Source organism: Stegostoma tigrinum, chromosome 14, assembly GCF_030684315.1.
Source record: "Stegostoma tigrinum isolate sSteTig4 chromosome 14, sSteTig4.hap1, whole genome shotgun sequence".
NCBI lineage: Eukaryota > Metazoa > Chordata > Chondrichthyes > Orectolobiformes > Stegostomatidae > Stegostoma > Stegostoma tigrinum.
Window position 1 is genome coordinate 46,740,768 of NC_081367.1, and position 22,771 is coordinate 46,763,538.

Genomic DNA, 22,771 nt, shown 5'->3' on the forward strand with positions numbered 1-22,771 from the left:
CCTGTTCTCTCTCTATACCCCTTAACGCCTTTAGCCTCTAGACATCTATCCAATTCTTCTCGAATAAATTCAGTGACTTGGCCTCTATAGCCTTCTGTGGTAGAGCATGGATTCACCTCCCTCTGAATGAAGAAATTTCTCCTCGTCACATTCCAAAATAGTCTGCCCATATCATGAGACTGCGATGCATTTTTCTGCACACTCCTGGCCAGGGGAAACATCATCCAGTCCTGTCAAAATTTCATATGTTTCAAGATGATTCTTTCTTATTCTTCTAAACCCTGGTGAATACAGGCTCAATCAACTGAATTTCTCCTGATACACAAAACCTGCCATCCTCGGAATCAGTCATTTAAACATTCACTGCACTCCTTCTATAGCAAGTATTCCTTTCTTAGGCAAGGAGACCAAAACTGCACACAGTGCTCCAGGTATAGTATCACAAATACTCTGTGCAGTTCCAGCAATACTTTCCTGAGCCTGTACTCAAACCCTTTTGCAACAATGGCCAACCTATCAATTGCCTTCCTAACTGCTTGCTGTATTTGCATGTTTGCTTTCAGCAACTGGTGTCAAAAGCACTCAGGTCTCTTTATACAGCAACATTTTCATGGTTTAAATAATACCCTGCCATTCTGTTTTTATACCGAGGTGGATAATTTCACACTTACCCACATTATTTTGCATCTGCATACTCACTCAACTTAACTAAAACAAACAAAAGCCTCTCTACCCTCTCCTCACAACTGAAAATCCCACATAGTTTTATGTCATCAGCAAATGCAGAAGTTTTATATTTGACTGCCTTATCCAAATCATTGATCTATACTGTTATGACTATAATGTTATAAATTTGCTGGGACCCAAGCACGGATCTTTGCAGTACTTGACTTGTCTTTGCCTTCCACTCTGAAAACAACCTTTTTTTCCTGAAAGGTCAGCCTTCCAGCTCCTCTGATGCTCTTTGGCCTGCTGTGTTCATCCAGCTCTACACCTTGTTATCTCTTTTTATTCCTCTACACTGTTTCCTATCTGCTAACCACTTATCAATCCATGCCTGTATATTATCACCACTTTGGTGTGCTTTGATCTTGCACAATAATTTCTTGGGTGAAATTTTATCAAAAGCTTTCTGAAAATCCAAATACACCACATCCATTGGTGCTCCCATTGTACTAGCTATATCCTAGAAAGATACATTGCTAGATTTGTCAAACAGAATGTCCTTCCATAAATGTTGATTTTGCATATTTCCATTAGTTTTTTTTCAATTTCCTGTTATCAAATTCTTGCAATAAACTTCAGCATTTTCCCTACTTCTTATGTTAGGCTAACTGATCTGTATTTTCTCCTTCTCTTCTTCGCTCTTTCCTTAAACAGTGAGGTTACATTTGTCACTTTCCATTATACCAGAGCTATGCCAGAATGTACGCAATTTTGGAAAATGACAACCAAAGCAAGCACTATTTCTATGGCCATTATCTTTAGGACCTTGGAATTCAGATTTTCAGGCCCTGGGAATTTACCACTTTCAGCCTAAAATCTTTGCCAGCTTTTTGTTTGCTTATACTAATTTCCTTCAATTCCTCTTTCCCAATAGACCCTTCTTTCCCAGGTATTTCTGATAAATTATTTATGTCTTCTACTGTGAAGTCAGAATCAAAGTACTTGTTTGACTGTTTTGCCATTTCTTTTTTCTCAGATATTAGTATTCTCATTTTGTCTTCTAGTCTTTTCCTTCTTGCCTGCTCATAGAAACTCTTGTGGTCTGCTTTTATGCACCTTACAAGTTAACTCTGTTAAAGATCCTCTTGATCCTTCTTTGCAAAATTTGAAACTACTCCCAGTGTTCAGACAGCTATTTATTCTAGTAACTTTATGTGACTTATCTTTGGATCAAATACTATCCTTAATTTGTTTTGTTAGCCATGATTGGGCCATTCTTCCTGTTATGTTCTTCTTTCCAAAATAAGCGTATTTCTGCTGCAATACATGCATTCATTCCATAATCATTAGCCATTGTCAATCAACTGTCATGCCTTTTGATGAAGTTATCCAATTTATTGCAGGCAACTTACCAATCATACCTGCATAGTTTCCTTTGTTTAGATTTAGAACCCTAGCTTCAGATGGGACTACCTCACTTCCTATCTCCATGAAGCATCCTATCATGTTATAGTTACTGTTCCTTAAAGGACCATGTACCACAAGATTGTTAATTAATCCCTTCTCATTGCACAGTACCAAATCTAGGACAGCCTGTTGCCTTGCTGGTTCCTCAATGTTCTGGTAGAATAAAAATGCTTGCACACTCTTGCTTCATGTCACAATATTATTGCTAATGTGGTTTCCACAGTCTGCATGTAGATTAATGCTTGCTGTAGCAAACTTTGCATGCATTCCTAATTTCCTATTTAGTGCCATTGTCTATTTTTTGAACAACTGTTTGGAGACATTTAAACAATTCCAATTGTTGTCTTCTGTCCCTCATTGCTTAACAGCTCCATCCAGAATGATTAGACATCTGGAATTCTTTCGCCAATGTCCTTTCTCACAATTGCACTGATTTCATCTTTAACTAACATCACCCCACATCCTTGTGCTTTTTATCTGATCTTCCTCAAGATTGAATAACTTCGGATGGTTCAGTTCTCAATGTTGTCACCCCTTGGCCATGTCACAATAATCACAATTATATTGTAGCATTTACAATCATCTAGCTTTTAATCCATTGTGAATTCTCCCAGAATTCAGAGATAATATCTTTAGACTTGTCTTTTTGACATTTTTTACACTTTTTTTATTACTACCTAATTTGCGAATAGCCCTTGATTTCTCTGCTTTCCACTTTGCTTTCTTGCTGTGTGTATTTCATTTTCAACTTCCCCTCACTCTTGTCTCCTCATTCAGCGTCACGCCTCCCTGCCACTATAATTTAAATCATTCCCCCACTATACTAAAAAATGCCTGAAAAATATAAATTCCTCTCATCAGCACCATCTGTCCAGCCACACATTCAGCCAGTCTATTCTCCTATTTCTGATTTTGCCAGCATGTGACACTGACTATAATCCTGAGATTACTACCTTTGAGGTTCTGCTTCTTAATTGCCCATTTTCTGCTTGTCGCACCTCATCGTTCCTTCTACCTGTAGCATTGATCCCAGTATATATCTCTAATGGTTCTCTTTCATTCTTCAGAATATCTTGTAGTCCCACATTGCTATCCTTAATGCTGGCACCAGAGGGGCAATGTATCATCCCAGTATCAAATGGGTAGCTGCAGAAATGTCTATATGTTTCCCTTACTTTAGAATCCCCTCTGACCACTTTTCTTTTTCTTTTTTACCCTCCCTTTAACTTTCTCGACTTACTTATCTTCTCCTGAGCTTGGACGGCTTCAACAGTGGTGACTGTCCAGCATGTGGACCCCACGCAGCTTCCAGCTGGACCCATGGGTGGGCCTGCCATAGACCTTGAGTAGGGCCAGCACATGAGAAAGTGTGTCCCTGCTTACTTTTCTGGAGCAAGCATAGGGCTTAGAATCAGCGGCTGTTATGTCGGCTGAGATTGACCTAGTAGCAAAAGATGGCACCTGAGGACCAGCGACTCCACTGTTGGCTAGGTCTGGCATTGGCAGGGGCTAAACGGCTGCAGGAGGGCATCACAACATCATCGATGAGGTTGGTCCAGCAGCGAGAGATGGGACTTTGACATTGCTGGGTCTGTTGAGGGAAGCCATGAGGCAGTGGTGCAGGTGTATCAGACCAGCTGCAAAGATGACGCCTGAGGATCAGTGATTTCGATGTTTGTTGAGTCAGGTGTAGATGACATCAAGTGGTTGTATGGATAGCAGCGCAGGCCTTGTTGATGGTGATGAGTTTTCTCAGGACTGATGGACTATCTTCAAGCTGTATCTCTTCGTTCCTTATTCTTAAATTATTCAAAATGGTGCTGTTTTGTGACAACAAATGAAAGTTTTTCACTATATTTTACTGGGGTTTTACTGTAAAATGCACATGATAATAAAATTAAAATCAAAAACAAACTCAAATCCCCTATCACCGCTGCTCTCCCAACCTTCCCCCTCTCCTGACCCTCTTCTACTCTGCACTCCATGCACCTGAGCCATACCTCATGCCAAGGATTTGGCTTTTATTGTGTTCCTCTGAGAAGTCATTTCCCCAGACATAACCAATAAAGAAAATCTGTTTGGAAAGGAACAGGCCCAGAAAATTCCTACACTTCTGCCTGGTGCTTTTACTCTGTCTGGCGGTCACTGATTGCTTTGCTGCCAGTACATTTTTTACATGCATTGTGACCACCGCACTATACGTGCCATCCATGAAGCTCTCAGCCTTGTAGATACTCCACATTGACTCCAGCCATTACTCCAGATCTGAAACATGCATTTCTAGTAGCTATAGCTCGAGACACCTCCTGTACACGTGGTCACCCTGGCCACTGAAAATATCCTTGACATCTCCCACCACAAAGAAACAGCATTCCACCTGACCCAACCATTTTCCCAGGACTTACACTTAAACTAGTCTCTGTGCAACTGGAGCAGGCAAAGTAGGGACATAATGGATGCTGAAGAGCTGGGAGTGGCAGTAGTCTTCTGAGGAGGAAGATAAGAACATTGAGCAGAAGAATAAAACCTTCACACGATGGAGTGGTACAATGTTAGGTACAACAAGCCAGACAGGCCTTGATTGACACCTAGTTCCAATAAATGTTAGATACATGAAGTCATCAGTCATTGGCTGTTATATTTTGTTTGCTTGAAAGTAAAGGAGTTCCTGTTTAGGCCCAGAAGCAAATCTGTCCATAACCTTCTGCAACCTAAGATCTTCTTATACATTGTCAATCACATCTTTATGTCATCCGCAATGTTGCTTATCGTCCCCAAACATTTTCTTCGATGCCATTTATATGTGTCACAAACAATAAGCAACCTAGTGGCTTGCCACTGGACAGCAGTCTCCAGTGACACAATAGCCTTCTAGAACCATCCTCTCTCTCTGGCATTGTTTGACCCAGTGCACAGTTGGAATTTAAATATGGCACCAATGAAATGAAGGCTGAAACATCCTGGCAGCAGAAAGTTTGCCTGCTACTGATGAGTGCAAAACAGCACAAGCATGTTGCTGTAAAGGCACGGTACATACATAAGGGGGTGAACGGCAGACAACTGCTTGAAATAACTCACTCAAGCTCACAGAGGGAAACTCACCATAAAATTCCCCAAAATTGGTACTTAAGTTATTTTTGGTAATACTCAGCCTTCATTTTTCTCTTGTTCAGACAAAATAAGGTCCAACTGCTCAATCTTCCATAAAGTTACATAATTCCAATTCTGGTAAGAGTCCTTATCAATCTTAACCGAACTTTCTTCAGTCATTCAGTACATTTTTTGATTGCTATCACTCTCTCATCCCTGCTATTATTACATTAAAACTTGACTATTCCAATATATCGCAGGAAGGCCACTCATATTCTCCCCTCTGAAAATATGAATTGATTCAAGGCACTGCTGCTTGTGTCCTAACTTGTGTCAAATTCTACTCATTCATCACCCCTGTGATCATTAATTTGCACTTGGCTCCTAACCCTAACCCTAATCCTTTCAGAATTCCACATTATTTTTACTATATTTGGGAGGCAATGGCCTTGTGGTATTATCACTGGACTGTTAATCCAGCGACCCAAATAACATTTCTGGGGACCTATGTTCAAATTCTGCCACAGCAGATAGTGGAAATAAATATCTGGAATTAAGAATCTAATGACGATTGCTGTAAAAACCAATCTGTTCACTAATGTTCTTTAGGAAAGGAAACTGCCATCCTTACCTGATTTAGCCTACATGTGACTCCAGGCCAACAGCAATGTGGTTGACTCTTAACCGTAGGACAGGCAATAAAAGCCAGCAATGCCCTCATACCATGAATGAATACAGGAACATTCCGCACTTTTAGATGTTTTGGCCATCTTAGGTTTTAAAATATTTGTACTTATCCATTCACAGGATGTGGGTTGTTGTTGCTTAGATCAATGTCAATTGTCCTTCCCTTTTTGGCCTGGACAAGAAGATGATGTGCTACCTTTCTGAACTGCTGCAGTCCATGATGGAGGAATACAGAATACTGTTAGGAAGGGAGCTCCAGGATTTGATCCAATGACACTGAAGGAGAAAGTCAGGATGGCTTGTAGCGTGGAGGAAAAATTGTGGTTAGTGGAGCTCCCAGAAAGTACGTCAATTTGAAGATAAAGGCAGATAAAGTCAATTTAAACTTGGGGTTCTGACCTTGTTATGTTTGGCGAGTGTTTTTTTGAAAATCTCTTTTCTTTCATTCTTAAACTATTGTAATATCCCTTTGGCTTATTTCTCAACATTAGCCTCCAGTGAAGCCTAAGGCAAAGCAGTGTCTTGGTCACTTCGTTTGATTGTCTCAAAATATTATGTATATGTCTACCTGTATATCTTGGTATGCTTTTCTTTGTTTGCAAGGTGATGAAATACAGAAAATATATGAATAAGAAATGGGTACTTTCAACTTACTGCCATCTCTTCTATCATTTGTTTCTAAACTCTGAATTATTATCATGGAATCCCTATAGTGTGGAAATAGGCCCTTCAGCCCAACAAGTCCACACTGACCCTCAGAGTACCCTACAGACCCATCCCCCTACTACCCACCTAATCTACACATCCCTGAACACTATGGGCAATTGAGCATGGCCAATCCACCTAACTTGCTTTTGACCATGGGAGGAAACCTACACAGACACAGGGAAAATGTGCAAACTTCACACAGACGGTTGCCTGAGGACGGAAATGAACCTGGGCCCTGGCATTGTGAGGCAGCAGTGCTAACCACTGAACCACCGTGCCACTGCTATCATTTGGGCAAGTCTCAAATAATTTAGCCATTACTTGAGAAAAGCATATTTACAATAGTTTCCTGCAAAAAATATCTAAAATTGTATGAAATCTTATCGACGTCTGAACACAATGGCCTATAATGAGATGAGAGTATCATCAGGTGACAATTGCAGAGAAGCCCACCTCAACATTGCGATCATCTCAAAGCATCTTTTTACAAGTTGTCAGAAAAATTTGACAAACAAACCAGAGTGTGTATCTGGCAGATTTAGCTCACCACTTGCTTTAAATGACATTCAGCTTAGAAAATAGCCAATAACAGCTCAGGACTTGAGCTGCGAGTACCAGCTGCACACCCTCTTCATCTACAAACATTGGCATCCAGCATGTGCCAACCCACTATAACCTCATGGTACCTCCCTGATACATTGACAGGCCACTCAAGAGGCAGAGACATGCATTGTAGGGCACAGGAGCAAATTGCATTGAGAATGCTGCAGCAGGGACATGTTGCATGCTCAGGCAGGGACCCAGCTCATGGAATGGGCAAAGTTGCATTTCAGGGCTGCTCACTTGCTCTCTTGGCACTCATTCATTTTGTGCTTACCTGCATGCTCAATCATCCATGCTTTGTCCTGCCTTACTTTGCCATGTTGTACCTGTTAGTGTGTTGTCATTCATCCAGAACCAAAGACCACCATCACTGCTGTTCTAAAGAGCCATTTAGTGCAGATACATGGAAAGGGTGATTGCTATACATGTCACTATTTGGAATGACTTAGTGGGGAATATCTTGCTTTACGGCACACCAAGATGGCAAAGTTATACCTGCAGTATGAGCTATTAAGAGGATAAGGCAATTAAGCTCTCCCAAGCCTGTGCCATCATTCAACAAGATCATAGTTTATCTGCAGCCTAATTCCATATACATGTCTTTAGCCTATATCCTTCAATACTTCTGTTTAATAAAAATGTATCTCCCTCATATTTAAGATTAACAACTGATCCAGCATTGACTTCTATGTGCATAGAAGTGCTTTCTAAACAACTCTCCCAACTGATCTGGCCCTAATTTTTAGACTATGAGCCAATTATAGAATCACTAATCAGTCGAAACAGTTTACCTTTATCTACCCTATCATTTCCAGTTAATATCTTGAAGACTTTGATTAGATTACCCCTTAGCCTCTTAAATTCTAGAGAAAATAGACCTAATTAGATAGCCTCTCCTCTTAACTTAACCCCTGGAGGCCATATATCATTCTTATAAACCCATGTTGTACTCTCTCCAATATATCCTTCCTAAGGTATGGTGTGCAGATCTGCTCGTAGTACCCCAAATAGTGTCAAACTAGAGTTTTCAATACCTGCAGCATAACTTCTGTGTCTTTATGCTGTGCTCCTCTAGGCCAGCTTCCCTTTAGCCTTCTTGGTTATTTTCTGCACCTGTATGTGGCATTTTAAAGATTAAGGATTTGAGACTCCAAGTCTCTGTGGATATCCACTGCAATTAACATCTAGGAACTACCCAGACCAGCCTTTATTGGTCCAAAATGGATGACCTCAAACTTGTTGAGATTGATCTCCATCTACCACAGTTTTGACCAACCCAGCCTATCAATATTTCTTCATCAACACTGTACTCAATGCTGCCTATTTTTGTGTTATCAGCAAATTTGCATAAGTCACTTTATATGCCAACATCCATTAATAAATAATGTGAATAACTGAGGTCCTAACACAGATCTTTGTGGGATGCCACCGGTCACATCTTGCCAATTTGAGTTTAGATTAGATTCCCTACAGTGTGGAAACAGGCCCTTTAGCCCAACAAGTCCACACTGCCCCTTCGACCATCCCACCCAGACACATCCCCTTATAACCCACACATCCCTGAATACTATGGGCAATTTAGCATGGCTGATCCACCTAGCCTGCACAACTTTGACTGTGGGAGGAAACTGGAGCACCTGGGGAAACGCATGCAGACACAGGGAGAATGTGCAAACTCCACACAGACAGTTACCCAAGGCTGGAACTGAACCTGGGTCCCTGGTGCTGTGAGGCTACGGTGCTAGCCGATGAACCACCGTGCCTCCCCTAATCATTATCCCTACTTCCTGTCATCTGTCACTCACCTAATTTCCCAGCCTTGCTCGTAATTTACTCTCAATTCCATGGGTTCCTATTTTAGTTAACAATCTCTTATGTGGTACTTTATCATATGCCTTCTGGTAGTGCATATAAACAATATTCATAAACATTGTCCTATCCACTACCTTGACCACTGCTTCAAAAAATTCACTCAGGTTTATCAGCATGACCTATTTGTCACAAATCCATGCTGGCTCTCCCTGATTAACTGAAAACTTTCAACGTGTTCAGTTAGCCCATCCTTAGTTATGGACCCCAACAATTCGCCTACCAAAGATGTGAGGCCAACTAGTCTGTAAATTCCTGGTTTTCCTCTTTCATTCTTCTGAAAAAGCAGAGTGAGATATGCAGTTTTTGAATCCAGAGATGACTCCTGTATCTAGGGAACTCTGGAAGTTTAGTTAGGGCATCTATAATGTGGTCCCCTATTTCCTTTAATGCCCTCATATAAAAACCATCAGGTCCTAGAAATTCATTACTCTTTACTTGCATTAATTTTATTCAGTCCCTGTCTCCTGACAGCTGTTATAACTCTTGCATCCTGGAATGTTCTTGTGTATTTGGTGGGTTTGCAGGTCCAGGCTCGGTACTTGGGTACACAGGCTAACCACTGCGACCATAACTGATGATACGAATGTGCAACACCCTGACTGATGAGGAGTGCAGGTATAATGCCCTCATATTTTAGCTGTGGTGGAGCAGATAGTATGGCTCCTGAAGATGCTGTTCCACTACTTGGGCCAGCAGGGGCATGCTCCAGTATAGTCCGGACAGAGTGTGTCACATCATGCTGGCGTGCTGAGCACTGCAGGACTGCAGCAGGCAATGGGAATGATGTCCTGGATGCTGAGGAACTGACAGAGGAGGAGGGCCAAGATGTTGGGGTGAAAGAAGTTGATGTTGTAATGGGCTGATACACACCACACTCAGTAATACAGAAGCTCAATGACATCCATTTCCAACAGAAGGGAGCTAGCAAAAGCAGGTAATTTTTAATTGTAACAAATTCTGGTCATAATGCCTAAATCTGGTTGGAATTGTGGGGGTGTATTACAGCCATTGATGGCTTTGATTTTGTTGCCTTTTGCTTTCTGTAAATAAATGTTGATGTTTGTAATTTTCCGATTGGATGCTTGCCTGTGATGTTCCCCAGGTGGACATTGACAAGCTGTATGTCTACAGTGGGCATTGAGAACAGAGTAATACTGGTTAGAGCATGTTTAGATGGAATGTAATTAGGGATAGGTAAAATCTACAGCATAGTGCTTAGACTGGGATCAGGTGGGAGAATAGGGTTGTATATATGAGGGTGTGACAGCCATTGCCAGCTGTCAGCGATGTGCCATGAGCAGTGTTCCTTTATGGCTGCTGCTCCATGACACTGCCAGTGGGAGACAATGCTGACCGTCAACATTTGGTCATTTCATCTTATTAATCATAATGTTGTACATAATGTGAAATTAAAAACTGGAATCTCAATTTCAGACCTTACAAAATCCAGTACTAATAAAGGCATGATTGCAGAGACAGTGAAAGTGGAATAGTGGGAAGGTAGACTGTGGTTGCTTGTTTGGAAGTACCCAATCTCAACAGTCAGTAATATATTGGGCAGCAGTTTCAACAACACCCTCAGATGTGACATGATCACTTGTGAGAAAGGAAATAAATTGTGATTTGCATGCTCCTGCAAGGTCGCTTTGCATGCAGGAACACGTGCATCTAATGAATTGGCACAGGATGCAACTTATGCCTCTTAGCTTGCGTTCTTATTGCTCAATCATTTTTGTGTACTTGGAGGCTGCCAACCTCTGTAGAGTTCACATTGCTTTCTTATTGTGCACTGACTGACTTCAGCACTGACTTACGGGCTGCCAGACTCTGTGAGGCTCACATTGCTTCCCTAATGCACAGGGACTTTAGTGCCAGCCTCTGGGGTTTGCGTTGCTTTTAACCCATAGAAGGAGAGGAAGCAATTTATCATAGAGGGAAACACTGAACATTTAAGGGAGCAGACATGTGCCTATGTGGCTCTATGACATCAAGTCACACGCAGCATGTGTCATCAGTTTACATGGCAAACATGCTGCATGTGCTTCAAGCAAATGACTATGTGTGAAAGTCAAAGGGATGATGTCCTTTGTGGAGTTCAGTCAGGAGATACCATCATGGTCAGTTAAGGGATGTGTTTGATTCCAGTCCAGGAGGTTGACCACGCTCAGTTAGGTGGTTGGTCATACCAATATCCACAAGTCTATGCCCTTGCAGTCCGGGAATTCGACCATGGTCAGTCCTGCAGATCAAGTGCAAATAATTGAGGTTTACAGATAGGTCATACGGTGCTGTACAAACACCAGTGTAGGGGTTAATGGGACAAAGGAAATGATTGAGTACAATGGATATCGGTGGAAAAGCGCTAAGTGGTGATGCAGGAGTTGGAGACATGGTAAAGTCTCACTAGTGCGGGAAACAGTCCAGATCACTGGCACTCAGAGGACAACCAGAGACCAGGCACCTGCTCAACCTCAGGAACAGTTAGCAGTTTGACAGCATAGCATGGATTTAAGCTGTTGAGTGGATATAATGCATGCAATAGCGAGAGTCATAGTCCATGAGTTTGGGTGAGAGTTATTTGAATTGACAAATTTATAGTTAGTTGTGAAACCGTGACTGTGAGGTATTGGAGAGAAAATGGTGGCACCAAACCTTACATAGCAAGAAAGATCATTGATCTTCTTTCTGCAGTGATGTGTATCATGCTCCACTCAGGCCACAGGAACGACCCAGGCTGCAATTTAGGTGCACATTGACATTGTCTGCTGGTGTGGCCTCCTGTGACAGTTTGTTGGAAAAGGATGTCCTCCTCTTCAGCAGTCCCATCCATCAACTCTTGCTGTTATCTGGTACAGAATCCCGTCTGTGATGTGGCTTTCCTTTCCTCTGGGCCATGTCCTCCACATAACAGTTGAGTACCAGAGTGTGAGGACCACTTGCAGTTTTGCAGAATCTGAAATGGTATGCCACTGGTCAGAAGACCCCAAGCAGTGGTGAGCACTTCCACTTCTCCTGTTGTACAAAGGTTCCTTGACAAAGGTAATCAAGAGTCTGGTTGTACAATTAATAAGGCATGCGAAAAGTAATTCTGAAACATGACTCGATAAAACTTGAACAGCAAATGGGATCATTCCATCCATGGATTTTGGATCTCAGCAACAGGTTAACTTTGGAGGTTGAACCAGGTGGTGCACAACCAGTATGAGGAACTTGGAATTGGTAAAGGTGGTAAAGCAAGCATGTAGGAACAAAGATAGATGCCAGACGAAATGGTTTTAGACTGCCCAATGTTCAACTGGAGAAGGCTATTGTTCACTCACAACTTGATATGAGATAAAATGGGTCTGGCAGAACAAGAACGGTCTTGGAATTGAGGATGCTGGTGGAGAAGAGGAATTAGCGTCATCATCAAAGGTATCAAAATTAAGCAATGTCTGCTCCTGATATTTCCAAGTGCATTAAGCGAGCAAGTTTGCAGTATTTCAGTGGTGACAATGCGTTGCTGGGGGCATGCTGGCTATGTTAAAAAATTAAATACAAAACTAGATGTTCAAAATCTCTCAGAGATGAGCCACAAAGAGACAGTGAAAAAGGGTGGGATAATTAACTGTCCTGAATGCCATGTAAAAGCAAAGGAATATAAACACACATTTACTGCAGTCACAGATGACACATTAGAGATGATTGAAGATGGTTCCATGCCATGGTTTTGTACATAATTTGGCTACAAAAATTATGACATAGATAAATTAGATAGCCTTTTGTACAATAAGCCATCTTAATCTTTGGATTTACTCAAGATTATCTTTTTAACTCATAACTTAGCTAATTTGGAGATGAGTGAAATAAATGAACTTGGTAATGTTTATTATCTGATCATAATTATGGCATTACAACTTTCACCACCCTGAATCCATCTTGAAGATAGTGACTTGTCCTTTAAGACAATAACTCTTTCTACCAGTGGTAGAAATTTCAGGCTAAAAAAAAATCTGTCTTGAAAATTAGCTCAAATTATTGACATAAACACATACTGGGGTATATGCAGATCTGTTCTAATGATTCCTTTCCCTTACCTTTACTTAAAACATCTACTGTACAGATATAATGGAAATCATTAAGTAGGAACAGGCAAAGTAGGTGGGTGCATTTTTTTCTAATTTGACACCTATTAAAAGTATTATTGTTTCATAAATCACAAGCAAAATATAAGTCAAATTTGAATACAAATTTTAATTCAACTTATTTTTAAAAAATGAAGCATCTGATACAAAAGAAAAGAATCAATCATTAACAGACGAAGTGGGGAATGTGGAGTTGAGGCCATAGTCAGATCACCTATGATCTTATCAAATGGTTTTGAAGAGCCAAATAGCCTACTCCTGCTCCTAATTTGTCTGTTCAAATGTCTGTAAGCAGACTGAAAGGAGAGGAGCAGATAAACTGAAACATAAAGAAAGGACATTGACACAAGTCTACTCTTTACTGCTAGAATTGGACTTCCTTCATGATATTTACTACAGCGTTATTGAGATCAGGAAAGTTGGATCCTAGGAATCGAAGAGGAAATTTAGGGAGAGATTAGTATGAAGCCCCAACCCAGAAAACCCTAAATCCCTTGTGTTTTTTAAAACTATATTTGTCCTGCAACCTTCAAAGACTTCAGTAAGTCAATCCCCAGGAGGAATTCATGTGGCACATTAAAATTGTCCGTACCTGTGGGCCAAGAAGGCCCTGGTTAAAATTCCAGCTGCTCCAGAGGTATGTCTTAACATTCCCAACCAAGTTGAGCACTAACATCTTTGAACCTTCAGTTCTCTAACCCTGCACTTCTAAACTTGAACCATTTTAATAATTTCATCTCTCTTAATTCCTCCATCATGTTAGTGCAGTCTGCATAAATTGGTATTTGGAGAAACTATTTGCAAACCACTAAATGAAGAGATTCTGATGAATATACGTACGAAGGACAGAGGAATTGTGCATAAGTTATGAAAAATGCTGCATTACATCTCCATTTTCTAGTTTTAGTGGAATCTGTATTAATTTTTTGTAATCCATTCAAAACTGCATCCCTTAAGCATTATGTAATCATGAATATTAATACTTTGATAATTAGTGTGCCTATATTGTGTAATCATGCATCTTCAAAAGTGGAATTGGGGCGCAAGCTGATTAGAGTCTATTGCTTTGATCAGCTAAAATTGCTCAATATGAGTAGCTGTCTCAAAGTGAAAGTATTAATGGATACTCCTGATACTTATGATACCACTTGACATTTTTTTAAAGCAGCAGATCTCCAGTAGTTTATGTCACTAGATTTTCATTAACAAAGTACCAAAGCAAGTTTCATGTGAAGATGTCGCTTGTGACATTTTGAGCTATACCAAAAGTAGCCACAGGTTACAATAAACATTTGCATAGACAATATCATCACTCTAAAACATGAACAGAGAGAAAGGTATGTACCAATATAATACATATTATAAAGAATTAAACATTAAGATTACAAGTCATACATTAATTTGGCAAGGTGCGTTATATTGAAAATTTTAGTAGGTGGGTTGATTGGGGGTTCTAAGTAACACACGAGGTGATTTAGTTTCCAGTTAATTGTCAACAAGATTAGTAAAACTACAGCAATCCATGAAACCAACAAAAACTTCCTACTATCAAGGGTCAACGTCAGGTGTTAGTAACCAACATCGTTACAATCTAAATACATAGGGTCAAAATGTGCAACAATGACAAGCTAATGATATTATCAAATGATATTATCAACGTGTAAACCGCCCTGCAGCTTGTAGTTGGGAAGAGGTACCCTATGAATTGCAAACTGCCACATATTGCAAAGCAATTTGTACCATGACTAGCTTTACACAAACAATACCTCACTTTTAACATCTCTGTTATTTTTTAAATAACTTGCTGGATTTCCATAATAATTCCCCACCAAACTCACCATTAGAAAAATCCAATACATCTGTGGTATCAAATACTCTTTAACATAATTGCTAATGACTCATTAACCTCTCTGGTGCAGAAAATATGCATTTTACAAAGTGGAGCAAATGTACATTGCCAAGCTATCTTTTTTTGTTCTTAAATTTCCTTTACCATTTTTGTCCTCTCGCTCACTTTGAGTGTCTGATTTATCTTGTTCACTTAGTCTAATTCACCCTCTGTCTCAGCTGTTTCGTTGTTTAATTTTTAATCCTTAAGTTTCATTTAGGAGATACACTGTTGGTACTCCAATTCTGTTGCTGCAGTTATTTATAGGTACTTCTGGCAGGAGATAAGCAGTGGGGATATGCCATGTTTATCTGTCTTGCACCAATCTGTCATGCCCATTGCAGCTTGACTGAAATACCACTGTGATATGTGTCATTTAGTTACATCAAGGCTGATACTACTTTCTGCTATTCTGCATTTTACGCTTACGAAGTGGTTTTTGCAGCTCTGATCAAATGGCTGAAACAGACGTTTTCTTTGCTAAGAACACCTCTTTAAAATTTATTTTTACTTTTACCATTTTAACTAACTTCATTTGTCTTATGGTGTTTCTATGGTCTTAGCATCCACATTTCAAAGGCCACAATTTTCTTTATTTATCTTTACTAATCTTACTGAACTTTACTTATTGTCCAAGTTTCTGAGGGATTACAGGAGTTTAGGACATTATAAATTTTTATTTCTTGTTTCAAAGTTTAATGTTCAAGTAGTTCAACTCATTGATCAATCCATTCAACCAACACTTCATTTCACACAATTACTTCTGGCTATCTTTATCATTTTCCTAACTTTTGGATCAATTCTGCTACCTTCTGTAATCCTTTGTCCAAAATAGACAAGCTTGTTGTATCTGATTCATCTACTGTAACATAATCCACTTCAAGCTTCATTTCAGATTCTCTGATGTATTCTTTTGAACTAACATTTTTCTTTGTCTTTTTGGTGTTTCTCAAACCATATACTAGAAATCTAAACTTTACTTGATTGCTGCAAATATATGAGGTTTATCCAAAGCCTATATTGAAACCATGTCTCAAGCATTAGGCTAGATGAGGGACAATCAAACAGATTTCAAATGGAGAGAGAAGTATGACAAGACAATGCACTGTATTTATTATGTACACAGAACAAATGTTCCAGAGAATTAGGTGTACTTCCAGGTGTAAAAATTGGAAAGAACTTAACAAACTTGAGGTATGTTAATGATAATGCTGTGCCTGTCAAAGCCCTGAAGAAGCCCTACAAAATAACGTAGGTCATGTCAAATCTAGGAGTTTAGAAAATGGTTACAGAGATAGTAGGAACTGCCGGTGCTGGAGAATCTGACATAACAAGGTGTAGAGCTGTTTGAACACAGCAGGCCAAGCAGCATCAGAGGACCAGGAAAGCTGACATTTTGGGTTGAGACCCTTCTTCATTTAGAAAATGGATTGAGTACATGAATCTCCATTATTTACTAACATGGCCTAATGGCCTTGTCACATCATGAGCAGCTCACATTTCTGGTTATTTAGGATGCAAAACTATTTTGAATCAAAGGATGCAAGGAGATATGCAACTAATGGCTTAGCTGAGACATACACCACTCAAACAAATTTTGGCCAAAGGTTCACTTGAATCATATTTGGCATTTTATTCATAAGACTGAATTGTAGTTGATTCAGAAATTTTTTTCACATATTGGCTCTTCTAGATATTGTTAAAGCAACCTGCGTAGGCATGTTATTAACCACCTCTTGAACAGGTTGAGAAGTGAACCCAGGTCTCCTGGCTCAGAGATGAGGGCACTTCCACTGTACCACACGAACCTTTTGTAGTTGATCCTTTGCATTAATATTCTACTACCCAAACCTGAAAGTAATTTTCAATTAAATTTCAAGGTTCAATAAAGCTGTGTATAGATTTAATATGGAACGTGAGTTTAATCGACTTCTACATTAGTATCCCTGTTCTTCTGAGAATAGCACAACTCCACACCGCTTTTGATACCTTGGAAATGTAATAGGAGGGAGAGGAAGAAAGAAACTTATTGAGAGATCTTTGGTGGCACTGGTGACAATGCACCACACGTTATTTGGCACTTCTTTATAAATGGCATTGTATTCACTTTACATTTGATCATTTGTCTTTCTGTGTAGCCCTGAATGTCATGGTTCTAGCATGAGGCATAACTTCATAGCAACACAGAAGCCATTCATGCTTGCATCATCACGACTGCACCAGCTCATTAAAATGAGCGTAATTACTTAGTGCCAATCTCCTGTGATTTTTTTCCATACCTTTGCACAATTAATTTTATTCAAATACATTAGGAACTCTGTAGTTATGTGTTCTATATAGTACATGAGTTTGTATTTCCTTCTAAAAGCCGTCTCAGTAGTGTATCCTGCATACCCCTCTCTCACAGACTGAATCACTTCCTATGCCCATTCCAATTGCAGTCACAGCCACCTTCCCGTTGTGCACTTTCAATTTCAAGCATAATGAAAAGAGACAGTGAACACCCCTCAGACAGTGGCTTGCAGCATCTTTCTCGAAAATGTCAATGAGTCCCAAACGTTCCAATCCCTTTCCTGGTAGCTATTCTATAGAGTCCATAGGCTTTACACCTCCCCGGGTCCCACCAAAACTGTCTACATGAGCCTCCATTTGCCCACCTTTCCCACCACCTGGCATATGCGGTAACCATGTGAGATGTGGTCAGGCACTGTTTCCTCATCCCCACCCTTGAGGTCAGGGCCCTGCTGACCATGGGCAAACCCACACCCCCATGAACATCTTCCTTTCCATGTTTTACCTAAACCCGCCGCTTGCAGTTTTCTGTTGTACCCACTTCTCCATTTTCACTCTCCCTTACCCCAGCCTAAAGCCTCAGTCCTGAAAAATAACTTGCTCAGTCTCCTTCCTGTAGCAGTGGCACCTCTTCACTATACCCACAAACTCCTCAGTGTCTCTAATGGACCTGATGTACTGACTATGGCCAAACACCTGAAGAAACCTGATGAGAAGTGTCCAGGCCTCTGACTGGTGGCTGTACATCTCCCCATCTGTGTTAGCCCCATTGGCCTAGAATTACATCTATGAAACCACCATAGAACTCACTGTTAGCCACTCTCCAGAATGCAGAGACATGGACCCCTAGCTGAGAAGGCTGATATTTCATGATGGCCAATCCTTTGGCCTGTTATGGGAGGACTGCCCTTGACTGATAGGTGCCTCCATGGACTTTAGTGAGGACCATTCCCCTAAGACTTAGAGACACAACAGCCTGTTTGCTGCAAATACTGAGTGTTTATTGCATAAATTTCAGTACAGATTGCAGGTGAGAGATTGATGTAGCCCTCTTCCGTACAGCAAAACCACATCCTTTTGACTTTTGACAAGAAGCTACCTCATTATGTGACTGTGCTAATTGGCATAGCAAGGCATGATTGCTGTGAGCATGCAGGTAGGCACAAAGTGAACTGTACCAGTCCCTGCACATAAAGTGTCCATGCTGAAGCCATTTTTTTCTAATTACCATTGTGACCTACAATGCAAGCCCATGCTTCTACAGCCCACCACAGTGTATTGGAGAGGTTCTAAGAAGTTCATCAATGGATTGGCAAATAACAGATTCCAATGTCCATGGATGACAGTAGTGTGTGATTGGCATGTAGGTCATGCTTTGAGATGCAGCTTGGTCATACTTAACCTGGAGGTCCTTCAGAGCATGCGGTGACCTGAATTTGTCAGGTAACCACTCTGAGTTCCATGCGGGATATTCTCGACATGTAGCTCGTTTGGCACAATTGTTAAGATAGGAAACCAAATATTAATGAGGCCAACTGTTTCGTTAACAAGACATTTAACAACTAATCATCCTCCATGATTTATAACTTGCTTAGTGAGAAATGCACGGCTCTGTTTGCCGAAAGCATAAAAGATGGTGCAAGATGCTCCTGATGTCATGATTGGTCTGACTTGTTGTTCAATTCTACCACAAAACTCATGAAAGCATGTCATTCAGACCCCTTTAAGACTGTCATAGAAATTTAAAATAATACAGCATGGAAGGTGACCATTTGACTTAGCAAAGTGCAAGCCATTTAGTCCCATGCCTGCATTCCTGCCGCATATCCCTACAATGTTTTCTCCCTCAATCATTTATCCAAATACATTTTGCAAGTTTAGAGTTAACTCCGTACCAACAGTGCTTCAAAGGAAAATAATGAAAAAGCATTGCACTAACAGGTCATTAACTCGTGGACAATATGCATCTTCCAGGCCTCTTTACAATATTACCAAGGGTATACGCTAGAAATGTCATTTGTGGTTGTTACTTTATACAGATTCTTTATTGCTAATTCATGGATGTGAGTGTCACTGGCTGAGCTAACAGTTATTTCCAATCAGTAATTGTTTTGGAGAAGGTAATGGTGAGCTGCTTTCTTGAACTGCTGCAATCTTTAGGTTGTAGATACATCCACAGTGCTGTTAGGAAGTTTCAGGATTCTGGCCTAATGACAATGAAGGAACAGCGATATAGATCCAATTCAAGACGGCTTATAGCCTTGAGGGGAATTAACAAATGGTGGCATTCTCACACATCTCCTTGCCTTGTTCTTTGAGATGATAGTAATTTGAAGTTTGGAAAGTCTTTCTGAAGAGCCTTGCTGAGTTGTTGAGGTGCATCTTGTAAATGGTTTACACTGCTGCTATTGTGCATCAATGGTGGAGGAGTAAATGTGGATGATGGTAAGATAGAGTGCTAGCCAATTAGGTTGATTTGTCCTGGATAGTGTAAGCTTCTTGAGCATTGTTGGGGCTGTACCCATCCAGGCAAGTGAACAGTATTCAATCACACTCCAAGGTAGTATCCCTACCTCTGAAGCAGGAGACCTAGGTTCAATTTCCACCTGCTCCAGAGGTGTCTAAAAATACCTCTAAGTAGGTTGATTAGAAAAAAGCTGTTCCATACTCCTGACCTGTGCCTTGTAAATGATTACAAGCATTGGAAGACAGGAGGTGAACTGCAGAATTCCTAGCCTAAGAATGCCCACCCCAGAATGTTGATAGTGGGGCACTTAGCAATAGTATGCTATTCAAAATCATGGCATGACGGTTAGATTCTATTTTATTAGAGATGGTCATTGCCTCACATTTATGTGGTGCATATGCATTTGTCATTTATTGGACATAATTTGGATGTTGTCCATATCTTGCTGCTTTAAGACACAAGCTACTTCAGTATCTGAGAAGTAGAAAACAGTGCAGAATATTGTGCAATCGTCACCAAACATCCCCATTCTGAATTTATGATTCGATGGAAGATCATTGATGAAGTAACTGATGATAGTTGGACCAAGGACATTACCCTGAGGAAGACCTGCAGCGTTGCCTTGGAACTGAGTTGACTGATCTCCGACAACTATAACCATCTTCCTATGAGTTAGCTTTCACTTTTCAATTTTTTTAGGCTTCCTTGATGCCATTTTTGGTTAAATTCTGCCTGGATACCATATGCTCTGACTCTCACCTCACTGTTGGAGCTCAGTTCTTTTTTCCATGTTTGGAGCAATGCCTTAATGAATCCACAAACTGATTGTGAGACAATTAATTTCCCACCATGTAGATTTTCTGTTTCAAAATTCTGACATTGCTTACCCTTACCTTGTTATTTTACAGCAATATAAGCATGTCCATTGTGCTGTGTATGTATGTTTAATGCGTATTTTGGGAAAATATAACTAAAACTAAGTAAATGACCTCCTGGCAGTAGATACATTTTTGATGTAAATGTTTATTAGAGCAGGGCAAAGGAAGGAACAAGCAAATAACAATAATACAGGCCAGCGGTGGAGTGGTGCTTGAATGCTAGTATCTTGCAATGTACACTGCTGTAGTTCCTGAATGAACATTCCAAGTGGTATCTTCTGACCAGTGAATCCATCCACAGTTTAATGGTGCACAGCAAAGAAGACTTTATTTCATTGTAGTGTCAACTGAACATTCCTCAAGATGATCAATTACTTCCATAATGTAAAACAGCAAAAGTGACAATGCTTTTGTGCAAACGTACACATTTTAAAAACATCATTATATGAATTATATACAAACAAGGTGAAGAAAGGAACAAAGATTGTAATCTAATCTCAGAGTTTATATATCAAATTAAGTTTAGTGAAATATTATGGATCTGAAAATATCAGTTTACACTCCATATGCCCGTAGGCAAATGTCATAACAACAGTTAATAACAACTGACTCAGTTTCAACAAAATAAAGCTACAGCTTTGCAGCAGATGTCAAGGTAGTAAATAAAATACAAAGAGGAAAAATGTGTTTCTTTTCTACCTTTCAAAGACAACAGACTATAAATAGGTAACAGTTGACATATTACACCTTTGAGTTGAAAACTCAAAAGACATGCCATAAGAGGTTTTTTGGATGTGCCATAACTTATTTTTGAATAAGGTGCCTACTAAATTAATTCCCACTATGCGTTGTTCATATACCAGATATAGAATTAATTTTGTTCAATAGTAAAATGCTTTAGTTGAGTTACTTATTTTAATGTAGATATCTACCAACATGAAAGGTAACTCAATATAATAATTGTTATATAGGCATTGCTCACCTAACAACAAGTATTGCCTTTAATCAGATGAATTACTATCATGTGGTTCCCCTGTTCAAGAAGGGGAATAAAGACAACCCTGGTAATTATAGACCAGTGAGCCTTACTTCAGTTGTTGGTAAAGTGTTGGAAAAGGTTATAAGGGATAGGATTTATAATCATCTAGAAAAGAATAAATTGATTAGGGATAGTCAGCTCGATTTTGTGAAGGGAAGGTCGTGCCTCACAAACCTTATTGAGTTCTTTGAGAAGGTGACCAAACGGGTAGATGAGAGTAAACCGGGTGATGTGGTGTATATGGATTTCAGCAGGATGTTCGATAAGGTTCCCCACAATAGGCTATTGTACAAAATGTGGAGGAATGGAATTGTGGGAGATATAGCAGTTTGGATTGGAAATTGGCTTGCTGAAAGAAGACAGAGGGTGGTAGTTGATGGGAAATGTTCATCCTGGAGACCAGTTACTAGTGGTGTAACACAAGGGTCGGTGTTGGGTCCACTGCTGTTTGTCATTTTTATAAATGACCTGGATGAGGGCGTAGAAGGATAGGTTAGTAAATTTGCAGACGACACTAAGGTCAGTGGAGTTGTGGATAGTGACGAACAATGCTGTAGGTTGCAGAGAGACGTAGATAAGCTGCAGAGCTGGGCTGAGAGGTGGCAAATGGAGTTTAATGCAGACAAGTGTGAGGTGATGCACTTTGGTAGGAGTAACCGGAAGGCAAGGTATTGGGCTAATGGTAAGATTCCTAGCAGTGTAGATGAGCAGAGAGATCTCGGTGTCCATGTACACAGTTCCTTGAAAGTTGCCACCCAGGTTGACAGGGCTGTTAAGAAGGCATACAGTGTTTTAACTTTTATTAATAGAGGGATCGAGTTCCGGAACCAAGAGGTTATGGTGAAGCTGTACAAAACTCTTGTGCGGCCGCACTTGGAGTATTGTGTACAGTTCTGGTCACCGCATTATCAGAAGGATGTGGAAGCTTTGGAAAGGGTGCAGAGGAGATTTACTAGGATGTTGTCTGGTATGGAGGGAAGGTCTTACGAG

General features: G+C 40.2%; 1 protein-coding gene across 12 annotated transcripts in view; it reads right to left on the minus strand.

The window, feature by feature from the left end:
* LOC125457933 (uncharacterized) overlaps positions 1-22,771 on the minus strand; it is an 839,746-nt gene that overhangs the window by 102,862 nt on the left and 714,113 nt on the right. Inside the window, exon 4 of one of the 12 annotated variants that reach the window (XR_009446669.1) lies at positions 3,374-3,953. The exons of the other annotated variants lie outside the window; for them this stretch is intronic. The gene's annotated coding sequence lies outside the window, so the exon portion shown is untranslated. The remainder of the gene's footprint in view (positions 1-3,373; positions 3,954-22,771) is intronic. 12 annotated transcript variants of the gene reach the window in all.